Source organism: Leopardus geoffroyi, chromosome C3, assembly GCF_018350155.1.
Source record: "Leopardus geoffroyi isolate Oge1 chromosome C3, O.geoffroyi_Oge1_pat1.0, whole genome shotgun sequence".
Classification (NCBI taxonomy): Eukaryota; Metazoa; Chordata; class Mammalia; order Carnivora; family Felidae; genus Leopardus; species Leopardus geoffroyi.
The window spans coordinates 101,707,551-101,733,123 of record NC_059338.1 but is presented as its reverse complement, the minus strand read 5'-3'; the positions used below and the strand labels follow the sequence as shown (position 1 = coordinate 101,733,123).

Here is a 25,573-nt window from a genome sequence, read left to right as displayed (position 1 = left end):
ACATTTTTGTTGGATAAAAACAGGACAAAATCTGAATGTAAGATAGAAAGTTGTAGAAGGTTTATGGAAAAGGAATCTTCAGAAATGAATTTTATTTACAGTCAGTACTGGCTACAATTTAATATAAAAATACATTGATGCAAAAATAAAATTGTTTTCATGAAAAAAATGGTTTTCTTGAACTACTGATTTGTTCTTAAGAAATTGTGTAAACATGTTTTTCTTTACCTTCAAAGAAAACAAGGATTCTGTGCTTTGTCAACATATTTTCCTATGTCTAAGAACTAAATTTTGCTAAAAACTATAACCTTCTGTATTTGGCTTTGGTATCCTTTATTGTCAGTTTGATTAAATGGATAATTAAATCTGGTTTCATAATGATATGATCCTATCTTATCAAATGTCAAAATCTTTTCATGTTTGATCACAGTCTGAGATATTCCTGAGATCTCCTGGGACATTTTAAAATTTTTTGAGAAATTAAACTAATTAAGCTTATTTGGTATCTTAAATTATATGGAAAGGTTTGTCAAATAGGTGATACTAAATCCTCTTGTATTTTGTAATTTGTACATAAATTGCATTTATGTAGTTATGTTATTAAAATAAATGTTCTAAAAATAGTACTAAACTCCTAGAAGTCTGATGTCCTTATGTTATTATCTTGAAGTGTTGTACATTACAGAAGTAAGCAAATTTCCTTGTCAATTGCATTGTAATGAACTCTAATGAGATCTTTAACCATGGCCATTTGTAAGTCTTATCATTTACAGTTACTGTTTTACTGAGGCTATTGCAAATGTGTTAAACAAACTCTGAGAACAAGTTTCTGATAACCTTAACATCATAAAAATTGAACTGGATAAGAATTTCCAGAACTAGTGCAAATACTGTGTTCAAACAGAACAAAAATTAGTAACATGGGAGTAAAAAAACTGGAGAGGATAATTGTAATTTTTGCGACTTTTTAAAAAAGTCAGCAATATTTTAATCTGGAAAATATAGTCTTAAAAAAATTTTCTTTTCAGCTAACTGAATTTCCAGAAATTTGATTGTTCACACAGATATATTCCAATTGAAACATTTATCCCTACCTGATTTCAGAATCCAGAATTTTGAAACTGTCAGTATTCTTATATTTTTATGGCAATAAATTTGCATATGTTCAATAAGAATCCCTTCTTCTTGTGACAGGAAACTACTGGAAATATTGATTATATTACCAAGGCTTTGACTAGAATGGCATGCTTGGGAGAAACATGCATAGGCTCAGATATGACCAGACAGCTTTAAAGAACTAAGCTGGATTTTAAAGAGCTAATAAAGCCCCTGGGAAATATCAGTCTGATACTTGCTTACAGAATCCCCAGCAGCCTTACCAGGTGAGTAAAGAAGGTATAGAAACCTAGCAATATGTGGGGGACCTCAAGAAAAAGAGGAATTCACCCATATGTATAGCTATTGCAGGTGAGGTCTGATGACAAGTATTTGGCTTTGTTTCTGGCCTTGAGAGGCTGTTAAAAAAAAAAGACCCCTTATATAAAGTACCAGCAAAGCAGGTTTTAAAGAGTCTATATGGTCAATTGCTATTCTTGTAGTACTTACGCAAATAATCAGGCCCAGTTTTTTTGAAACTAGATTTATTTTGCAAACAAATTAATATTGATTTGGCTGTCTTTGGTAGAAATGAGTGTGAATACAGAAAGAAAATGTTGTGATAACTTACCTGAGTAAATATTAGATCCGAATACTGTTCATTATAAACTAGACTAGTTCCTGATTTCTTCTAGTTTCCTACAATGCCTAGCTACAACTCTTCAAATGAATATTTTCATTTTTTCTCTAATCTTTCTGAGTTGGATATATTTGAGAATTTAAACTTTCCTTTTTCCTGAAGCCTGCAAACTATGAACAGCTTGATGTAAACGTCAGAGAAATCACAACAGCTCTTAATCTATCTAAAGATGCTTCAAGCTTGACATCTAGAAATCTTCTTGACTGGCTATTTTCAGAACTCAGAAACTGGTTTCTAATTTGGTTCGATTACTAACCATTGTTTTTCTTTTGTTTCCATATAAAGCCCTCTTATTTAATAACTGATTACTGGAACAATAGGCCTAACTTTGAGAACATACCTGCATCATCACTTCCTGAAAGAGTTTAATTGAACTGAATATCAGGACTAAGACTGGTTCAACAAGATGAAACCATCTACCAACTCAAACTTTAAGGTATGAAACTTCACATAAGTTTCGGACGAGGGAACTATAAGGTTTAAGGGCAGTTTGCCCCAAGATGGGCCACCTTGGCATGAATGTTATTTTGAGTTAAAAGCAATCAAAACGTAGCAGATTCAGGAAAACCTTTTCAACGTTTATTTATTTTTGGGACAGAGAGAGACAGAGCATGAATGGGGGAGGGGCAGAGAGAGAGGGAAACACAGAATCGGAAACAGGCTCCAGGCTCTGAGCCATCAGCCCAGAGCCTGACGCGGGGCTCGAACTCACGGGGCCGCGAGATCATGACCTGGCTGAAGTCGGACGCTTAACCGACTGCGCCACCCAGGCGCCCCAGGAAAACCTTTTTATCTTCCCTTTAGCTGCCTGCCTATACCAGGAAGAGAGCTATTACCAGAGATTCCTCTTTATCTAAAGAACTTACCTGTATGATAGGGTAACCTTTGTTTTCCAAACATCTCCTCTTGCCTTCCTATTAATGACCATCCTCCCCTATCTCCTGTAGATCAAGATCTCATATAAGCCTCATGTGCCTTACTGTGTTTAGAATTTCGTGTCTGAAATAACATTTTATCTTGGCCTGTTAATCTATCCCCTGTCAATTTGGTTCTTAGTCCAGCTGGAAGGACCTTGAACAGCAGAGAAAATCTTTCCTAATATAATCTTCTAAACCATCTTCCCTCATGACTCAGACTGAGTTTACAGTCTGCTTTAACTGTTCATCTGTTTTCTTTCCCGTAGAAATGCCTCTTATTAAGTAACACGATTGCTTGTACCATATTGACCTAACTTTTGGAAGCCCACCTGTTACACAGCCTCCTGAAATGAAACACAACTGTTTAATTGAACTTACCTATTCTCAGGGTGATTGGGTGGCTCAGTCAGTTAAGCATCCAGCTTCAGCTCAGGTCATGATCTCACAGTTTGTGCGTTCAAACCCCATGTTGGGCTCCTGTTGACAGCTCAGAGCCTGGAGCTTGCTTTGGATTCTGTGTCTCCCTCTTTCTCTGCACTTCTCCTGCTCATGCTTACACACACTCTTTTTCTCTCAAAAGTAGATAAAAGTTAAAAAATTTTTTTGAACTTACCTATTCTCAAGATTAAAAGACTGTTTCAGTGAGCTACAGAGCAATCTCTATGAAAGTTATTGGGCAAATTTCAATGACAGGACAAAAGCAGAACAGAGTGTCCTGCCCCAAAATAAACCTCTTTGGCATAAAGATTATTTTGAGCTAGTTACTTTTTAAATTTTTTAAGGTTTATTCATTTTTGATAGAGACAGAGCATGAGTGGGGGAGGGGCAGAGAGAGAGGGAGACACAGAATCTGAAGCAGGCTCTGAGCTGTCAGCCCAGAGCCTGACATGGGGCTCAAACTCACGGACAGTGAGATCATGACCTGAGCTGAAGTAGGACGCCTAACCAACTGAGCCACCCAGGTGCCCCTGAGCTAGTTATTTTTAAGACAATAGCAGATGCAGGAGGAAACCAGTAGAAGTAATCGTTTTGTAAGAGTCATTGACATTTATAATGAAAATCTCCATTGATAAGGGTGTCTTCCTTTCTGGACCAGGAAGAGAAGGATGACTAAATCTCTAGAAACTCCTATCAACCATACCCTTGTTTATTCTGCTGTGACTGATAACCTCCCCTAACATCTTTTATCTTTATCTAGATGTGGTTTTTAGGTGGTAGTTTGAGTCATTCCAAGGAGTTACTCAGGTTTCCTTGGTATCTCCCATATATACAGGAGGGGTAGTCATGTTATTAAACTCTGTTTTCTCTTGTTAGTCTGTACTTTACCAAAGGGGGTGGTATGGCCCAGCAACGAACCCAGAAGGGTAGGTCGAAAATTACTTTTCCTCCCCTACATAATGGACACTCAGTATTACTCTTTCGTTCTGTCTTATGGAATCTTAGAGCTAATGTAATTAAATGTATGATTTCCAAAAATGTATCTTGATTTTATTGATATTCATTCACCTTTAGGGAAGATCTATCAGCCTTATCTCTGTGTTAAGTTGAAAGTTAATTAAAAAAAAAATAGTGCAAAGTATAACTCCTACCTATACAAATTAAGTTACTTTCAAGATATGGGAAGTTAGGTCTGATTGTATTTAAAAATGTGAACAATGTTTATGTAACTTTAGTTAGGCAACATCTGGAACTGATCTTCTGAACTTTGATTACCAGAATCAGCCTGATGAATCCCAGATGTTTAAACATGGCTGTGTTTCTTAGACTCACTGGATTATGAGAGTGAATACATGGAAGGAAGGGAAACATTTACAAGAACTAGGTGTCAAAGTGGCCAAAGGGGTATTTGGGTGTTGGCTTAGTTACAGGGGTAGGGGTGGTTACTTCTAAATGAACATCCCCCTTTAAAGTTTAATACATGTTATTTTTAAAAAATGTCCAATATCTGATAACCTCTATAGTATGTATTAATGACTTTCCTATTCCTGCAGAAGTATATTTTTGTGCATCTACTATAAAGTTTTGTGGTTAGAAAAACAAATAATAAACATTCTCTGCCTATGAGTCACTCAGTTTAGTAAAGGAAATGGGTATGTGAACAGTAATTATAACTGATGTATTAAAGGACTGAGTACAGAAAGTAACCAACAATGTCAGGGAAGGTAGGGCAGTTTCAAAGAGAAGGAGACTTGGGACTCAGGCTTTCTGTACATTATTTCTACAAGCTGTATTTAGCTGTGCTAATATAACTTCTACATAATTATATGTCCATTAGATTATGGGACCATTCATCCTGTCATAAAAATTATATTTAAAACAGCAATTTTTGAAATCATAAAACCAAAGTATTTTTGACAATGCAATCCAGGAACATAATGGTAAAACATGATTAGCAATCATATGGACTTCACATCATTTGGTAAAGGTTCTAGAAAAACAAATGTTTTAGCCTCTCTTTTCCACAAATTGTGCTTTTACATGAAGGAATGCCTTTTCCTTGCTCTCATGCTTACCCAATGTTGTGGACAGGAAAGTAAAATTAAGTGTTCTGAGTTCAAAATTGTTTTAGGAGCCTTAGGGGGAAATGTGTAACTCTTTTGTGACCTAGTTTAGTTTCCATAAAATCTCCATTTTTCCTCCCAAGTAAATATCAAAACTGAGTGAACAGAAAAATAGGAGAGGAACCCAAAAGCGCTATGGACAGTAATTTTAAAAACAAAACAAAAAACCCAAAACTAAAATGCGTTTGTATTAGCACAGTTTCAGAGGTACAAGAGAGGGATTAAGTATAAAATAATAATGTGATGACAAGAATAGAAAGACTAATTCTTATGCAAAAGTTTTCAATGAAAACTAATGGCACATCAGTCTCAAATGTACTTCAACGCCTTCCTTTTGCCAGCCCTGACTAGAAATTTCACAATTTTATATTATATTCAAGGTCTCAATACCTACTTCTCTATCACTCATCAAATCTGAACTGCCCATTTAGTCTTGTAAATTGTCTCCTCTAAATTAACAAATGTACCTATGTCCACCTGCAGAGAACCCATAACAACAGACCCAGGCTTTTCTTTCTTTTTGGACAGTTTCCTGAGCCTTTTACTCTTTACCCAGAAAATCCCTATTGTGAAAAATTGACCTGACTAGATCCATTTCTAAAATAGAGCCAGAGTGGTCATTACAGAGAAACTGCTTTACACATCCTTTGTTTAAATTGGGCCAAAACCTTTGGACTAGACAAACTGGCAGATGTTAGAGAAGTCAGTGGGAGAATGGACCTTCTGATCACAAGACTAATCTTGTGGACCTTCTAAAGATGAAACCAGTAGCTAAAACCAGCACTCAATCAACAGATAACCCAAAGTAGTTAACATGTTAATAACCCACCAAAAAATATTTCTGTACTTCAAATAATGGAAATGCTCCTTCCTTTCCCTCATAAAAAACCCTGGCTTTCACCCAATAAGTTGGACACTTTTTGAGTTTCTCACTGAATCTGTGCTCCCCTTTAATCCCAGAATAAACACTCACTTGCCTCTCATTGTGGCTTTTTATTTTCAGGTTGACACTAATCTTTCGGTTCCTTAGAAAGGACTCCCTCATTCACTCTAGGGTTGGTAAAATCTGATAAAGTTTTGGGGGTGATGGTGGATAGTCTGGAGTTGATGGCCAATAAAGAATTCTTGAGGATGTCTCTGGTGCGAAAGGTGCTTTTATTAAAGCACAGAGACAGGACCTGTGGGCAGAAAGAGCTGCGCTGGGGTCATAATATATACCCTCAGGTTGGGAGGTGGTCAGGGATAGAGTAATTCTCTAAGGTATTTTGGAAGCAAGGTTTCCATGACCTTGAGGGGCTAGCTGTTGCTAGGGAAATGCCATTTATTACCATGGGACCCTTCAGATATATATGAGGGGGCCATAAGCCTGGAGTGTGATTGCCAGCATATATCTTGGGGGAACTGAGATAAAAGAAATTTCCCAAGAAATTGTTATGTGTTAAAATAGACTTACAAGATTCTCAAGATTGGGATAATATTAAGCTGAGATTCTTTTGCTCCTTGCAAAGTGTCATCATCGAGGCAGCTGAGCTCCAAAAGAGAGGTCACTGCCTGTTTCAAGGACTTATCAATGGGTTATAGACAGTAAGGGAATTTAATTTTTCATTTGCCTTAGTTTCCCATATTGCCATGGCAAGCACTCAAGCCCCTTTCCTTTGTTCTTTGGTAGCCACCAGTGTCTGAGGAATACCACACATACTCCACCTGGTGGTGGTGGTGGTGGGGTGCTGTTAGCCTGTACTTTGCTCTCAGCTTGCCCCACACTCCATCAAAATCCACTTGCTACTTAGGTCTGTATTACCCCATCTCGTGGTCCCCATCACACCTGAAATGCACACTCAACGCCTTTCTCACCTGACTAGAAGTTCCAGGAGAACTTCTTTTAGATCTGTATTCCTCATTTTATCTCCAGCTCATTGTACTCACATAGTAGATACTTGTTGAAAGGAATACATTCAATATCTTTATCACTGGAATAGCCTATGCCCTTATAATACATTGATCTATTTGGAAGGTACATCTTACACGTTGGTGCCTTCAACATACTGTTCTCTCTGTCTGGACTAACTTCTCAAAAATGATTACTTCTTCACCTTCAGGTCTCAGCTGCAACCCTACATCTTCATGGAGAACTTCCCTCATCTATCTAAAGGAGAGAGTTATTTTCTATTTATTGTATTTGTTTTCTTTATGGTGTTCATCACAATTTATCATTATATATTGTCATTTTTAAACCTATTCATTTGCTAACTTCAGGGCAGGTTTGGGTCACCCTGTGCCTAGCTGGGTGTTTCATACACAGGCAGATTCTAATTTTTCTTTAGTAAATAAATAGAAGTTGCATATGTGAATGGTGAACATTTCTCTAAATATATTGCATATTTCTTCGGCACAGAGCTGTGGCTTTTCTTCACTGTTATTCTAGTATATAGAATGCTTCTTTATATATATTAATTTTTAATTAAATTACCATTAAAATGTTTTAAAATCATCGAAAAGAAAATTTGCAACGTATTAGTCTGTCATTTACACTCAAGTCTAAGGGAGATGAATTGCATGTATAAGACAGGAAAAGATCAATTACCAAAACACAACTATGTAACTTCTATTTAGTAAAAATTAATAGCTGCTGTACAAGGTGCTATTGCCCTCTCTGAACAAGACAAGCCATCGACTCAAGGGTATTGTAATTGGGGTAGCCATCATTTTATCCTATAATGGAGTTGAACTTCTGTTTTCACCTATTAGGAGTAGCAGCAAATTCAGAATAATCCCTTTTCCAGAGGTCCCCTAGGCCAAACACTCAGGGCCAGACTCCCAGTGCTGCCCTTGGGAATATGTGCCTCAGATTTTCAAATCCGATGCGCAGAGCCTGAGGTCTTCAGTGATGTGAAAGCCTGTCCTCTCCTGAAGCTCCTGGGCAGGGTCACCAGGGACTTGTGAAGCCAGGGGCTAAGCTGTGTCATCTGTTAGAGCACTGCCAGGTGCATTGGGAAAATGCCTCTATAAAACCTTCTTTTACTCTACTGGCACAGTTATTTCTCAGGCCACAGGGGAGTGTAAGGAAAGATCAATCATTTTCTTTCTATCCTTCTAGGTTTCTGGCTGAGGAACTTTTTATAATAGAAGACTAACAGGAGAAAAAAATAAGTTTAATAACATGTATACCTTCTGTATATATGGGAGATACCCAGAAAAACCAAGTTAAACTACCTGAAATGGCCCAAACCACCACCTTAAATACTATCTCCAGTTAAAGACAAAAGAAAGATGTTTTGGAGGGGAGGCCAGTTATGGGAGATTACCAGGGAAAGTGTAGTAATAAGGGTCGGATTCGTTATGCAGATTTAAGTTGTTACCCTTCTCCAAGGAGAAGAGTTTCTGAAGATTTAGAGTGACCTTCTCTTCCAGATACCAAGAGGGAGATACCTTTATAAATGGAGATTTCCTTCATAAATGTAAATATCCCTTACAAAAGGGCAATTTACACTTTGTTTTCAGAGATTCTACTGATGCTCAAAATAATCTTTATGCCACAGAGGCATATTTTGGGGCTGACGTATCCCTGCCCCCTTCCACAGTTCCCAAGAGTGGGGCAGGATTGGAATGAGCATCTGCCGACTCCTAGGCTCAGATTCCACTTTCCCAATCCTGGGGCTCCTCTTAGTTTAAACTAAGAAATAGCTTTGTTCTGTTTCTTCTCCCAGGAAAATGGGGCCTCCCAGTTACACCAATATTTGTCAAGTAAAGCAACTTTTAGTGATTCTAAGTATATTTCTCTGGTGAGGATAGAAATGAGTTGGAGTTTGGAATGTACGCCACACACCCAGCCTCTTCTGAAAGAGGTGGGCCTTATTTTTTTTTCTATTCTTTCCCCTACCCTTTAAAACATCTTTCTTGCTGAGGCAGAAAGGGGAAATTTCCCCAGTTTAATCTATGTTAGGACAATCTCAACATGTTAGGAAAATGAGATGTTTTGTAACAAATGAATTACTAAGGTAATAAATGATATGTGCAGAAGGGTACCAGAATATGCCACCCACAAATATGCCTCTTTGGCATATGGATTATTTTGAGTTAAAGGCCACTGAAAACCAGCAGAAGCAGGAGAAGCTCTAAAAACACAGCCTAAGTTTTCCTTTGATAAAAGAAATTTTCATTTGCAGAGATGTCTCCTTTTTTAACCACACTTTCTCTGCTCATCTTCCCTGAACTTTCTTCCTTGCCCAAAAGCCCCAAATCCGTTTACATTTGTTTAACTTAAAATAAACCCAAGTTTGTGTATATTTGTGATGCTAATATTAGTAAACTTCTCCTTGTTTTCTCTTGTTAACCAACCGATCTTTGGCTAGTCTAATTCCCCAAGCTGGACAATCTATGATGGATAAAGGAATTTGTTTTCCTCCTCTTTAGTAATTGGGGTAGGGAAATGACATTTGGTTGCAGGAAAAAGGATGATTATGGAGAAAATAACCCTGGAATTGAGAGCAGGACAAAACTTGAGCCTGTAGAAATGTGACAGAGAACGTAAAGTGAATGTCATAATCCAGGAAAGATAAAGCTGGTAAAAAGCATGGGATGTGACTTGGGAAGAAAGGACTGGAAAGTTAGTGGTGGAGACAGATCATAGACATCCTTGATTAACAAACTAAGGAGCCTCAAATTCCGTTGGGAAAAACAATTTTAAGGAGGCCTGTGGTATATATGTAAAGTGATGGGTTTGTTAGCATTGTTGGAAAATTAAAACGATGACATTTTGGGATGATTATGGGGCAGTCCAGAGCCAACAGCTGAGAAAGAATTCTAGGAGACATCTTTGGTGCAAAAAAAGTGGTCTTATTAAAGTATGGGGACAGAACCATGGGCAGGAAGAGCTGCACTGGGGTCATAACTGGTTATATACTTTCAGGTTGAGAAGGGATTAGGGATAGAGTAAATCCCTAAGGTATTTTGGAAGCAAGGTTTCCAGGACCTTGAGGGGGCTAGCTGTTACTGGGGAAACACCATTTATTATTCTTTAGTAAAACCTCAATCATGGGACCCTTCAGATGTATATCAGGGGGGCATAAGCTTGGAGTATGATTGCCAACATATATCTTGGGGAGTTTAGATAAAGGAACTTTCTAAAGAAATTTTGGTGGGGTGTCAGGATAACGTTAAGCCAAGATTCCCTTTTGCCTCTAGCAAAGTGTCATCATCCAGGCAGCTGAACTCCTAAAGTTTTCAAGGATTTGTCAATGGGCTGTAGGCAGTAAGGGAATTTAATTTTTCATTTGCCTTAGTTTCCCACATTTCCATGGCAAGCACTTAAACCCCTTTCCTTTGTTCTTGGGTAGCCAGAAGTGTCCAAGGAATATCACACATATTCCACCTGGTGGTGGTGGGGAGGGTGCTGTTAGCCTGTATTTTGCCCTTAGCTTGCCCCTCATCAAAAATGTTCTAGGATAGGAATTAATGACAACCTGATTGATTGACTGATTGATTTAAAGACAATCTTAAGCTCCATGCTCAGCACAGAGCCCAATGTGGGGCTTTATCCCACTACCCTGGGATCATGACCTGAGCCCAAATCATGAGTCAGACACTCAACTGATTGAGCCACTGGCTGCCCCAGTGAGAACCTAATTTAAAGTAGAAGCAGTGGGAAAGGAAATAAGAAAGATGCAATGAATTACAGAGTTAGAGTGACTGGTAGTGTTGAATCTGAGATGAGAGCAGGGTCAGAGTGGAGGAGATTGTATAGCACTTCCTTGCTGTCTCTGTGAGATTGCTGATCTGTAGAGTGCCAGCAACCAGTCACTTAATACCATCATGGTTCAATAGCAGTGCCTCATTCCCAAACTCCTAATCTGTTCAAAAATCTGCATGGAACAGCATTCTAAATTAAGCTGGACCTCAAAGTTGTATCCATATCACCTGTGTGTCTGAGCACATGGCTTCCCCAGGTAGCATCATTCTTCTAAGCTAAGCCTTGGTCTGCCTGACCAAAGAAACTTTTTTTTTTTCTAAATGATTTTTTTTTAAGTTTATTTATTTTGAGAGAGACAGAGAGAACACATGGGGCAGAGAAAGGAGAGAGAGAATCCCAAGCAGGCTCTGCAGGGTCAGGGCAGAGCCCGATGTGGGGCTTCAACCCATCAAACTGTGAGATCATGACCTGAGCCCAAATCAAGAGTTGGATGCTTAAACGACTGTGCCACCCAGGTGCCCATGACCAAGGAAACTCTTAAAGAAAAATGGCACCAGATGAAGATTGAACTTTATGGAACAAAGTCATTCCTACAGGTATAATTAAATCCATTTATAAAGAGTGTATAATAATAATTATGCATATACTATGCTATTTCAACAGTTTTTAAAGTGATGTAAATTTAAGTAGACGACTAGATCTCCTATATACAAACAAGTTCAATTTCCATGAGCAAACAATGCTTTGTTTCTCTGACCAACAATTTAACAGATTGAACAGAATGAACCAGTTTCTTTTGTGCTGTTCTGGCTGTAGGAATCCATGTGCGTAGGCTGTGGACACAATGTACATGTGCCATGCTGGCACAAATAAACACAATATGGTTGCTACTCCTCATGGAGTTTATATTAGTTATTTTAGTCAGTATTGTCTGTATTCAGAACTTTAAAAGGAACACAAAGCTTCTCACTGTGAAGCTCTTTTACAACTGAATTTCAATAAAGAATACAACTTTTTAATGATTCGTATGGACAATCCAACATGGTGTTAGCCTTTATATAAGGGACATCTTAAAATTTTGTGTCTTTTCTCCCACCTCCTTGCATTTTAATAACAAATATGTTGTTACTTTCTCCCAGTGCTACTTCAAATAATCAATCTGAGCTGTAGAAAATGCTGGAGAGTTTCACCTCAAAAGAAAATTTTTGGCAAGTTTTGAGTAAAAACAGAATTATAATAGAAACCACGATGCATACCTCTACCGCTGAGAGCAGACCTCATGTTTTTACAGTCACCCAGCGCTAATGCAGCAGGAGGGCCTTACCCTGGATTCTTTGTGGCTCCAGACTACTTTATTTCCTTTCTTCTCACCATAGGAGAATGTTTCCTTTTTCCCTGCATCTCAGGGCCTATGAGACAACATTAGCCCTTCTGGCTGTATATCTTTCTATTTATCTTTTCTCTTTCTTCTGTTTAGTCTCTTATTTTCTTATTTCTGCTTCTGTGTGAACAAGACTGGATTCACTTTTCCCTTGAAAGCTGAGGGAATAATAGTTCCTAACCACTTTGAATACCTGTTATGTGCCAGATATTACAGGTGCTTTTCATCCTTTATTTATACTTCTAATAAAACCATCCTGTGAGCAAAGTGTTGATATCCACATTTTGTGGCTGTGGAAACTGAAGCTCAAAGACTAAAGAAAATGGTAAAGGTCAAGCAGTCAGTTAGTAGCCAAGTTGATGGAAGACCTGAGGACTGTTGCCTTCCAAAGGCTGCTCTCTCTTTACTATGTTAGGAGTCTATCCACCTGGTCTAGCCTGGCATGACTTAACTTCCCAGGCATAACTTCTAGTGAGGACTATGGGACTTTTGTCTTTATGTAAAGATGAAGTTTCTTCTTTAATTTTGCTACCATGTCCAGACACTATACCTACAACTGAGAACCCACTAGACTGTGTGTATTCTTGTCTGACTTCAAAGGTTCTGCTCTTTGCAACTTGTCATACTTCCTATCAGCATGATTGATCAGTTATCACCCATTCACCAACTGCTGGAAGCCAGAGTCAAGTTTGAATTTCAATGGCCAAATATTTTTGAAGTGCTTTCACACTTATAATTGGAACTTTCTGATTTACCTTAAGTACACCTCAGGAAAAACAGCTTAGAAAATAACAGCTAAGACAGTATCTATCAGAATACAATTATAAGAAGCAAAAATCTAGTGTTTTGAAGCAGAGAAGGATTCAAAACAAAGAAGTAGTTCCTAGGAAGGGCCTCCTGGATTGAGCCTCAGACCAGCAACAAGGAACCCACCATCAAAGAAGCTGCTTCCTCTGCCGCAAACAAGGGGTAGGAATCACAAGGCCATGACAGCACCTAGCAATTGCTGCTGGGCATCCCTATGTTAGCGAGTGGGCACTGGAGCACCATTTCAAAAAGACTCAACATCTCCAGCTATGACTGTCCCCAGAAAAGGGCAATACATTGGCTTTTACTCCACTTCCATCTTGTGGACTTTGCCTAAATCGATCTCATTGATAAACTGTATCTAAAACCCTAGTCACAAGGGAATTTGAAATATAATTTTTAGTTTTCTAGTTGTTTGGCAGAAACTGCTTTTTAGAAAGCACATGGAAAAGAGGACCAGTAAACCAATTCTTCGTAGTCGACAGAGGCGTATTTGTAAGGTTTGTTTTCTATTACAGTGAGATAGAGATAGCTATAATAACATAAGCTCAAAACACACCACATGAGCAACTCAATTGCTTTGATGATTAGTGTCCTGCTTTACTGGATGTGTACAAGTATTTATGTTTCATTGATGATATTATTTGACAAAGGTTTTCCTTTCTCAAATGCATAAATGACCTGTTAACTGGAGGGAATCTGTCTTAAACACTCTGACTCCAGGTAGAGGAATTCAAAGTGTAGAATATAAGCTCTACAATTGTTATAGTATAGAGAGACTGGAAGACAATGGAAGAATATCTCCTTGGAACATGCTTGGCCTGTGTTATATTTCAGAATAAATTAAAAAAAAACAGTATTGCTTGGAAACTAAAACCAATTCAAAGCAAGCTAATTAATTGTTGAGAAGGCATTGGATAGTGGGATCACTAAACAACAGAAACCTAAGGTTCATTATTTGTCTAAAGAGAAAAAGTTTTCTAGAGATTTCAAAAATAGTTATGGTAATGACACAATTCAAGTTGACAATAGAATGAAGATTAAGGTATAAACTTTTCATATCTTTAAATGATGCTTGAAACTAAATATCCCCCTTAACCAATTTATTGCTGGAAATAGTTATAGAAATAAAAAGGGACATTTTATACATGAGAATTCTTTCTTTGAATTACGAAGTAGACTATAAACTAGTCATTGCAAACCACTTTATCAAACATACTTATGTTTAAAATGTAGTGAAAGAGACAAATCATCAATCTTCTTTGGAAAAAAAGCTAATCTTTAAGAAGTCTACATATATATTACCAACTTTTAAAATCTGTATAATGTAAAATTCTATTTTGGTTCCTTTAAATCCATCTTTATCTTCTTTGTCTACTGTTTCTGACAGGGGTGGTGGGAAAGGTTCCTAAGGCTATTTTGTTCCATTTTTCCAAAGCACTTGTAAAATGGTTTTCATTTTTGAGTTGCTATTAAATAATTACAAATGTTTTAATTTTTTATCTACTTGGCTAATTGGTTTAAGAATTTGAGTCCTGGTATCAGCGTTAGCAACATTTTCTAGGTAGCTCTCTTGAGGAAGGGAAACAAAAGCAAAGATTGACAATTGGGACTACAACAAAATAAAAACCTTGTGCACAGCAAAGGAAACAATCAATAAAACTAAAAGGTTACCTACTCAATGGGAGAAGATATTTGCAAATGACATATTCAATAAATGGTAGGCATCCAAAATATATAAAGAACTTATACAACTCAACACCAAAAAAAAACAAAAACAAAAACAAAAAAACAACCCCAAAACCCACTATCTATTTCTCCAAAGAAGACATAAAGATGACCTACAGACATATGTAAAGATGCTCATCATCACTCATCAGGGAAATCCGAATCAAAACCACAATGAGATATTATTTCACACCTGTCAGGATGGCTAAAATCAAACACAAGAAGCAACAATACTGGTGAAGATGTGGAGAAAAAGGAACCCTCATGCACTGCTAGTGGGAATGCAAACTGGTGTAGCCACTGTGGAGGTTCCTCAAAAAATTAAAAATAGAATTACCATATGATCCACTAATGCTACTGAAGAATAGTCAATTACCCAAAGAATGTGAAAACAGTAATTTGAAAAGATATATACACTCCTGTGTTTCTTATAGAAGAATGTGAGTCCTGGGAATAGGAGGACCCTGAACTCACCTGTGCCAAATTTAGAGGTACGTAGAGAAGAATTTCCTCTAGGGAAAAACAATAACAAAATCTGGCTGGCAACTCCTATAAATTGAGGAAATGAGACCAAAACCCACATCAAAGTGGGTAGGAGAGGCCGAGACACAATCTTGCCATAAACTCTACCCCCCTCCCCCTCCACGCAGGAATGCACAATAGGGAGGGGATGCAAAACCCTTAGCTTCTTCCTGAGGTATAAAGGGTTTGAATCCCACATCAAATACCCCAACTTTAAAGATTTACACCTGAGAAATGAGCCCCTAAAACATCTAGCTTTGAAAGCCAATAGGGCTCAGGTCCAAGGGGGAGCATGGCTATACTTACAGGGCTCCTGTGCACAGACTCACCTGAACCAAGGTCCAGCACAGGGATAGGTGATTGAAAAGGGCCCAGATATTCTGTACCAGAGGCTTATTTGACTATCTTAAACCATTAGCCTGAGGGGTAGGCATCTAATTTAACACACATCTAGGTGCTTACTGAAATACTCTGCACAGATTGACTTCAGGTCACTGATATCTACTGGAAAGCAACTTGTACACTTGTCTGGCACCTTGATTTTAGCATCTGCCATCGAAGGGACACCTCTATATCACCTGGCTCTGGTGACCAATGGGGCTTACACTCATAGGTCCCACAGGACTGTAACCAATGGAAAAAGAGTTCTTAACTACATACCACCTGTAGGTCAAAGCAGAGAGGCAAGAGAGTGAGGGCTCTAATGTTTCTGTGAAAGATGCCTATTAGCTTATCATCATAGTTGTGGCCTGAAGAACAGCCTTCTAGTTAAACATACATCTAGGGATAATTACTGTCCTCTTCAGAGACTGAGGAAGACGGCAGACACCCTATTTGGATTCCCCCTCTGCTTACTCCAGGTCACCGGTATCTCTGAAAAAGGAGTTTATGTATAAATCTGGTACTTCAGCTTTTGTGTCTGCTTCCCAGAGGACACATCCCTTGAAATCCTGGCTGCTTATGTTTATGGGTTTAATAGGACAGCAGCAACGTAGGAAACAGGTCTTAACTGGCTATTACCCCAAAGCTTAGAACAGAAGGAATAGACAGAAACGCCAATATCCCAGTCTTTTCCTGAAAGAGGTATATTTTTATATTTTCAATACTGCTGCCTAAGGGTCTGGCTTGTAATCAACCTGAATCTAGGTGCTGACTGTGATCCTCTCCTTTGGATATGTAGAGGTCTTGGTACACCCTCAACCACTAGGAACCACTAAAAATGGCTAATAAAAGATGCTGCTTACACAATTGAAAATGTTTGAAAGACCAAGAACTAGGGCAGAGTTAAATAATAAGGTTCATCTCTTACAGGAGACCATTTCTTGGAGACTATGAGAGTTAGCTGTTTATCTAATGCATAGAAAACAACACAGAGAATTAAGGAAAATGAAGAAATAGAGGAATAGGTTTCAAATGGGGCAAAAAATAAAACCTCAGTAAAAGTTCTCAATAAAATGTAGGTAAGTGATTTACCTGGTAAAGAGTTCACCACAGTGGTCATAAAGATGATCACTGACCTCAGGAGAAGACTGAATGAACAAAGTAAAAATTTCAACCAAGAGAAAATATAAGAAAGTACCAAATGTAAGTCACAAAGCTGAACAATACAATGACTGAAAGATACAATAAAGCAGATAAGATAATACAGAAGCAAGGATCAGTGAACTCAAAGATAAGGATATGGCACTCACCCTATTAGAGCAACAAAAATGTTTTTAATGTTTTTTTTTTTTTTCTGGAAAGAGGGGGAAGGAACAGAGAGAGAGGGAGAGAGAGAATCTGCACTAACAGTGCAGAGTTGGACGTGGGGCTAGAACTCATGAACCATGAGATCATGACCTGAGCTGAAACCAAGAGTTGGTCACTTAACCAACTGAATGACCCAGGCTCCCTTGGGCCCTTAAATTTTTAAAAAACATGAAAAAGAGTAAAGATTTACTTAAGGGACTTATGGGACAGTATAGGTGGGCCAAATTTGCACTATGTAAGGGATGCTTATGTATAATTTATATATTAATAATTTATGAAGCTAGCATGAAGTTTAAAAGACAAAAGTACACAAGATATGTTTAATCACAATAATTTGTTAACGTACACACAAGCTAAAATGATTGAAATTGTGACATCAAAAACATAAAACATGAGGGAAGGGACTAAATATGTAGAACTTTAGAATGCATTTAAACTAAAGTTGTTATCTTAAAATAGATTGGTATAGATGTAAGTTATATTTTATGCAAACCTCAGTTTTTTTATATAGCCACATTGCAAAAACCTAAAGTAGATACACAAAAGATAAGCTTACCAATACAGAAAATTATCAAATCTTTAATGAAAAGAGCAAAAAAAAAAAAAAGAAAAATTCTACACCAGCTAGAAATTAATTTAAAAAATGGCCTTGAGTACATATCTAACAGTATTTAAGTGAAAATGGATTAAATTTTCTAATGACCAGACAGATTAACTAAATGGTAAAAACAAAAACAAAAAGACCTATTTATATGCTACCTATAAGAGACTCATTCAGATAAAAGGACACACAGACTGAGACTGTAAGGATGAAAAAGGTATTCCATGCAACTGAAACCCAAAGAAAGCAGGAGTAGCTATATTTAGCTACAAAATAGACTTTAACACAAGGCATATAATAAAGAAGGTTATGATATAATGATAAAGGGGTCAATCCAAAAGGAGGACTTAATATTTATATTTATGCATCCAACATAGGAGCAACTAAATACATAAAGCAAATATTATCAGACCTAAAGGGAGAGATAGATCATCCAGACAGAAAATCAATAAGGAAGCACTGGTCTTATACAATGTGTTTGATCAGATGGATTTAACAGACCTATACTGAATATCCCATCTAAGAGCAATAGAATACACATTATTCCCAAGAACATACGGAGCATTATCTAAACTATATGCTAGGCTGAAAAACAAGTGTCAACAAGTTTAAAATCAAAATAAGAATCATTTGGATCATGATGTATGAAATAAGAAATCAATCACAAAGAAAATTGGCAAATTTACAAATACGTCAAACATGCCACTATAAAACCAATGAGTCAATGAAGAAATCAAAGAGAGAAATCATTTAGATCATGAAGTATGAAACAAAGAATCAATCACATAAATAAAATTGGAAAATTTACAAATACATGAAACATGCCACTATAAAACCCATGAGTCAATGAAGAAATCAAAAGAGAAATCAAAAACTACCTTGAGACAAATGAAAAAAGAAGTAAACCTATCAAAGTTTATGGGACACAACAGAAGCAGTTCTAAGAAGGAAACTCATAGTGATAAGTGTCTATATCAAATATAAGAAAAAAAAAAAACCAAGGTGCTTTACACTCTAAGGAACTATAAAAAAAAATGAATCTCAAAGTTAGTAGAAAGAAGGAAATAAACATCAGAGCAGAAATAAATGAAATAGAGAGTAAAAAGACAATTAAAAAATTAATAAAATTATCAGTTTTGAAAACATAAAATTGACAAAACTTTAGCTAGACCCATAGAGAAACAAAAAAAAGGGGGACTCAAATAAAATCAGAAACAAAAGAGGAAATTTTACAACTGGTACCATAGACATACAAAGGATAAGAGACTACTATGTACAATTACATGTCAACAAATACTAACCTACACAGAGAAATAGGCACTTAGACAAAATAAGAAGACAGAGAAATTTATCCCAAAGAACAGGACAAGACCAGGGCCAGAGATCTAAGCAAAACGTATAAGTAACATGCCTCATGGAGTTTTCTTTTTAATTTTTTTTAATGTTTGTTTATTTTTGAGAGAGATAGAGCGTGAGCATTGGGGGTGGGGGGACAGAAAGAGAGGGAGACACAGAATTTGAAGTAGGCTCCAGGCTCTGAGCTGTCAGCACAGAACCTGACATGGGGCTCAAACCCATAAACTGAGAGATCATGACCTGAGCCAAAGTCAGATGCCCAATCAACAGAACCACCCAGGCACTCCACCTCATGGAGTATGATAACATATTGAAAGCAATGATCGTAAGGATACTTACTGGAATTGAGAAAAAAGTGGAAGACACAAGTGAGACCCTTAACAAAGACATAAGGAATAACAGCAGAGATAAAAGGCTCAGTAAATGAAATGAGAAACACGCTTGATGGAATGAAGAACTGTCTAGAAGCACAGAGGAAAAAATCACGTAGAAGACAGAGTAATAGAATATAATAAGGCTGAACAAAAGAGACAAAAAAAATTGTGCCAAAGAATAGACTTAGGGAACTCTGACTCCATCAAGTGTAATATTCATATTATAGGAATCCCAGAAGAAAAGAAGGGACAGAAAGTATATTTAAAGAAATAATAGCCAAAAAGTTCCTTAATTTGGGGAAGGAAACAGATATTCAGATCCAGGAGTCCAGAGGATCCCCATAAAAATCAACAAAAGCAGATCCACACCAAGACATATTGTAATTAAATTTGAAAAATATAGTGATGAAGAAAACATTTTAACAGTTGCAAGACAAAAGAAGATACTACATACAAGGGATCCTCCATAAGACTAGCAGGAGAATTTTCAGCAGAAACTTTCCAAGCCAGAAGGGAGTGACATGATATATTCAAGGTGCCGTATGGGAAAAATCTGCAGTCAAGAATATCTATCCAGAAAGGTCATCATTCAGAATAGAAGGAGAGATAGAGTTTCCCAGACAAACAAAAACTAGAGGAATTCATGACCACTAAACTAGCCCTGAATGAAATATTAAAGAGGATTGGTTGAGTGGAAAGAACAGACCAAAAGTGATAGTATAAATGTAGGAAACACAAAAGAAGTAAACATGAATATTTATGTAAAATATCAGTCAAGGAGCCACAAAATAAAATGATGTAAAATATGATAACATATACATAAAACATGGGGAGGAGAGGAACAAAGAATGTGTTCAAATGACTATCAACTTAATATAGACTGCTATATGCAGAAGAGGTTATATACAAACCTATAGATAACCATATTTCAAAAGCCACTAATATATATGCAAAGAATGAAGAGAAAGAAATCCAAATATATCACTAACAGAAATCAGCCAACCATGAAAGAAAGACAAAAAAGGATCAAAGAAAAATCTTCAAAAACAACCACAAAACAAATAACAAAATAACAATAGACACATATCAGTAATTACTTTGGGGGTGCCTGGGTGGCTCAGTTGGTTAAGCATCTAACTTCAGCCTAGGTCATAATCTTACCATTCCAGAGTTTGAGCCCTGCGTCAGGCTCTGTGCTGACAGCTCAGAGCCTGGAGCCTGTTTCAGATTCTGTGTCTCCCTCTCTTCCTCTGCCCCTCCCCACTCACACTCTGTCTCTATCTTTCAAAAATAAACATTAAAAAAAATTACTTTGAACGGAAATGAAAGAAACACTCCAATCAAAAGACAGAGGGTGACACAACGGATAAAAAAAGACCAATGTATATGTTACCTAAAGGAGACTCATTTTAAACCTAAAGACACCAGTAGATTGAAAGTGAGGGGATAGGAAATATCTTTCATATCAATGAATGTCAAAAGAAAGCTGGTGTAGCAATACTTATGTTGTACAAAATAGACTTTAAAACAAAGACTGTAACAAGGACAAAGAAGGACTCCATCTAATCATAAAGCAGACAAATTCAACAAGAAAACATAACAATTATAAATATTTATGCACCAAACATAGAAGCACCCAAATACATAAAATAATAACAAAATCACTAATCCGTAATAATACAATAATAAGGGACTTGAATATCCCACTCACAACAATGGAAAAATCATGAAAATAGAAAATCAAGAAAACAATGGCTTTGAAGGACACGCTGGAAGACATGGATTTAACAGATATATTAAGAACATTCCACCCTAAAACAGCAGAATACACATTTTTTTTTTCACATACACACAGAAAATTCTCCAGAATAGATCACATATTAGGCCTTAAAACAAGCCTCAACAAATTCAAGAAGATGTAAGTTATACCATGCATTTTTTCTGACCACAGTACTATGAAACTAGAAGTTGATCCCGGAAAAAAAAAAAACTGGAAAGAACAAAGATACATGGAGGTTAAATAACATACTACTAAACAAAAATTGGGTTAACTAGGAAATTAACGAATAAAAAGTACATGGAAACAAATGAAAACAAAATGGCCCAAAACCTTTGGGATGCAGCAAAAGCTGTTGTAAGAGGGAAATTTATAGCAATACAGGCCTATCTCAAGAAGCAAGAAAAATCTCAAACCTAACCTACACCTAAAGGAGCTAGAAAAAGAACAAATAAAACCTAAAACTGGCAGAAGTAAGTAAATAATAAAGATTAGAGCAGAAATAAATGACATGGAAACTAAAAACAAAACAAAACCCTAATAGAACAGATCAGTGAAACCAGGAGCTGATACTTTGGGGGAAAATATCAGTAAAATTGATAAACCTCTAGCCATATTTACCAACCAAAAAAGACAAAGACTCAAATAAATAAAATCACAAGTGAGAGAGGAAAAATAACAACCAATACCACAGAAATACAAATAATTATAAGAGAATCTTAGGAATAACTACATGCCAACAAAGTGGACAACCTGGAAGAAACGGATATATTCCTAGAAACACATAAACTGCCAAAACTGAAACAGGAAGAAATATAACATTTGAACAGACTGATAACCAATAAGACATTAAATCAGTAATCAAAAACTCCCAACAAAGTCTACGACCAGATGGCTTCATAAGTGAATGCTACCAAACATTTAAAGAAGAATTAATAGCTATTCTTCTCAAACTATTCCAAAACCGAAATGGAAAGAAAAGTTCACAATTAATTCTATGACAACAGCATTATCCTATTATTAAAACCAGATAAAGACACCACTAAACACTAAAAAAAAAAAAAAAAGAGAGAGAAGTATTGGCCAATATTCCCGATGAACATAGATGCAAAAATCTTCAACAAGATACTAGGAAACTGAATCCAACAATACATTAAAAAAAATCATTCACCACAATTCTGTGGGGTTTATTCCTGTGTTGCAAGTATGGTTCAATATTTTCAAATGAACATGATACACATCACATTAATAAAAGAAAACATAAGGATATGTGATACTTTCAATAGATGCAGAAAAAGCACTTAACAAAGTACGACATTCATTCATGATAAAAACCTTCAACAAAGTAGATTTAGAGGGGACATACCTTAAGACAATAAAGGCCATATATGAAAAACCCACAGCTAATATCATATTCAACAGGGAAAAAACTGACAGCCTTTCTCCAAAGATCAGGAAAAAGATAAGGATATCCACTCTTACCACTTTTATTCAACATAGTACTGAAAGTCCTAGCCACAGCAGTTAACAACAAAAAGAAATAAAAGTCATCCAAATCAGTAAGGGAGAAGTAAAACTTTCACAGATGATATGATACTACATATAGAAAACCCAAAAGACTCTACTGAAAAACTTCTAGAACTTATCAACAAATTCAGTAAAGTCACAGATACAAATAAACATAAAGAAATCTGCATTTCCATACACTAGCAATGAAGCAGCAGAAAGAGAAATTAAGAAAATTATCCCATTTATAATCTCCCTTGTAATTTATATAGATATCAAATATAATAAGATACCTAGGATGAAACCTAATCAAAGAGGTGAAAGCTCTCTTCTCTGAAAAATATAAAACGCTGATGAATAAAATTGAAAATGATGCAAATGGAAAAACATTCCATGCTCATGGATTCAAAGAACAAATATTGTTAAAATGTCTATACTACCCAAAGCAATCTACACACTTAATGCAATCCCTATCAAAATACCAGGAGCATTTTTCACAGAACTAAAACAATCTTAAAATTGCCAAAGCAATCTTGAAAAAGAAAAGCAAAGTTGGAGGCATAATAATTCTGAACTTCAAGTTATATTACAAAGCTATGGTAATCAAAACAGTATGGTGCTACAATAAGTCACAGATCAATAGAACAGAATTGAACATCCAGAAGTAAACCCACAACTATATGGTCAATTCATTTTCGACAAAGCAGGAAAGGATATCCAATGGGAAAAAGACAGTCTCTTCAGCAAATGGTGTTGGGAAAACTAGATAGCACCATGCAAAAGAAATAAACTGGACCACTTTCTTACACATACACAAAAATAAATTCAAAATTGCTTAAAGACCTAAATGTTAGACCGGAAACCTTAAATATCCTAAAAGAGTACACAGACAGTAACTTCTCTGACATCAGCTAAACCAACTTTTTTCTAGATGTGTCTACCGAGGCTGGAGAAACAAGCAAAAATAAACTATTGGGATTACATCAAAATAAAAAGCTTCTGCCCAGTGAAGGCAATAATCAAAACTAAAAGGCAATCAATGAAATGGGAGAAGATACTTGCAAATGGCATATCCAATAAAGGGTTAGTACACAAAATATATAAAGAACTCATAAAACTCAATACCTAAACACCAAATAATCTAGTTAAAAATGGACAGAACAGGGGCGCCTGGGTGGCGCAGTCAGTTAAGCGTCCAACTTCAGCCAGGTCACAATCTCGCGGTCCGTGAGTTCGGGCCCCGCGTCAGGCTCTGGGCTGATGGCTCAGAGCCTGGAGCCTGTTTCCGATTCTGTGTCTCCCTCTCTCTCTGCCCCTCCCCCGTTCATGCTCTGTCTCTCTCTGTCCCCAAAATAAATAAACGTTGGAAAAAAAAATGGACAGAACACAGAAACAGACATTTCTCCAAAAAAGACATATAGAGAGCCAAGAGATACATAAAAAGATGTTTATCATTACTTACTATCAGGGAAATGCAAATCAAAAGTATAAGGAGATATCACCTCACACCTGTCTCAATGTCTAAAATTAACAACACAGAGACAATAGGTGTTGGTGAGGATGTGGAGATAAAGGAACAATTGTGTTGGTGGGGATGCAAGCTACTGCAGCCACTATGGAAAACAGTATGAATATTCCTCAAAAAGATAAAAAATAGAACTACAAGGGCAGCTGGATGGCTCAGTCAGTTAAGCCTGTGACTCTTGATTTTAGCTTAGGTCATGATCTCATGGTTCCTGAGTTTGAGCCCTGCATTGGGCTCTGCACTGACAGTGCAAAACCTGCTTGGGATTCTCTCTCTGGGATTCCTTCTCTCTCTTCCCCTCCCCTGCTTGCATGCTCTCTCTTTCTCTCAAAACCTTAGCTTAAAAATAAAAATAGAACTACTTATGATCCAGTAATTGTGTCACTGGGTATTTACCCAAAGAATACAAAAACACTAATTCAAAGGGATATGTGGACCCTTGTTTATAGAAGTATCATTTACAATAGCCAAGATATAGAAGCAGCCCAAGTGTCCATTGATACACACACACAGGAATATTATTCAACCATATAAAAGAACGGTATCTTGCCATTTGCAATGACATGGATGGAGTCAGAGAGTATAATGCTAAGCAAAATAAGTCAGAGAAAGACAAGTACCATATGATTTCACTCATACGTGGGATTTAAGAAACAAATGAGCAAAGGGGAAAAAAGAGACAAATCAAGAAATACATTCTTAGTTATAGACAACAAACTGATGATTACCAGAGGGAAGGTGGATGGGCGGATGGGTTAAGTAGGTGATGGGAATTAAGGAGTGCACTTGTTATGATGAGCACCAGGTGATGTATGGAATTGTTGAATCATATTGTACACCTGAAACTAATAACACTGTATGTTATCTAACTGGAAATAAAATTTTTAAAAGTCAAAATAAATTTCTCTTAAAAAAATTCTATAACTGTGGTGATGGATGTTAACTAGACCTGCAGTGGTAATCATTTCACAGCATATACAAATATCTAATCATCTTGCTGTATATCCAAAACTAATATAATATTGTACATCAGTTATATCTTATAAAAATTAAATTAAAAATGAGTAAAGGATATATAATGGGGAAAGAATACTCTCTTCAATAAATGATGTTGGGGAAACTAGGCAGCCACATGCAAAAAATGAAACAGGACCCCTATCTTTTTTTTTTAATGTTTGTTTATTTTTGAGAGTGGGGGAGGGGCAGAGAAAGAGGGAGAGAATCTGAAGCAGGCTCTAGGCTCCTATCTGTCAGCACACAGCCCAGTGTGGAGCTTGAACTTACA

General features: G+C 36.7%; 1 long non-coding RNA gene across 1 annotated transcript in view; it reads left to right on the top strand.

Annotated features, from left to right (window-relative positions):
• Positions 1-1,208: 1,208 nt before the first annotated feature.
• LOC123585602 overlaps positions 1,209-25,573 on the top strand; it is a 40,671-nt gene continuing 16,306 nt past the window's right edge. The window contains exons 1-2 of the long non-coding RNA XR_006706307.1: positions 1,209-1,382; positions 2,081-2,231. This is a non-coding gene — a long non-coding RNA (uncharacterized LOC123585602). The remainder of the gene's footprint in view (positions 1,383-2,080; positions 2,232-25,573) is intronic.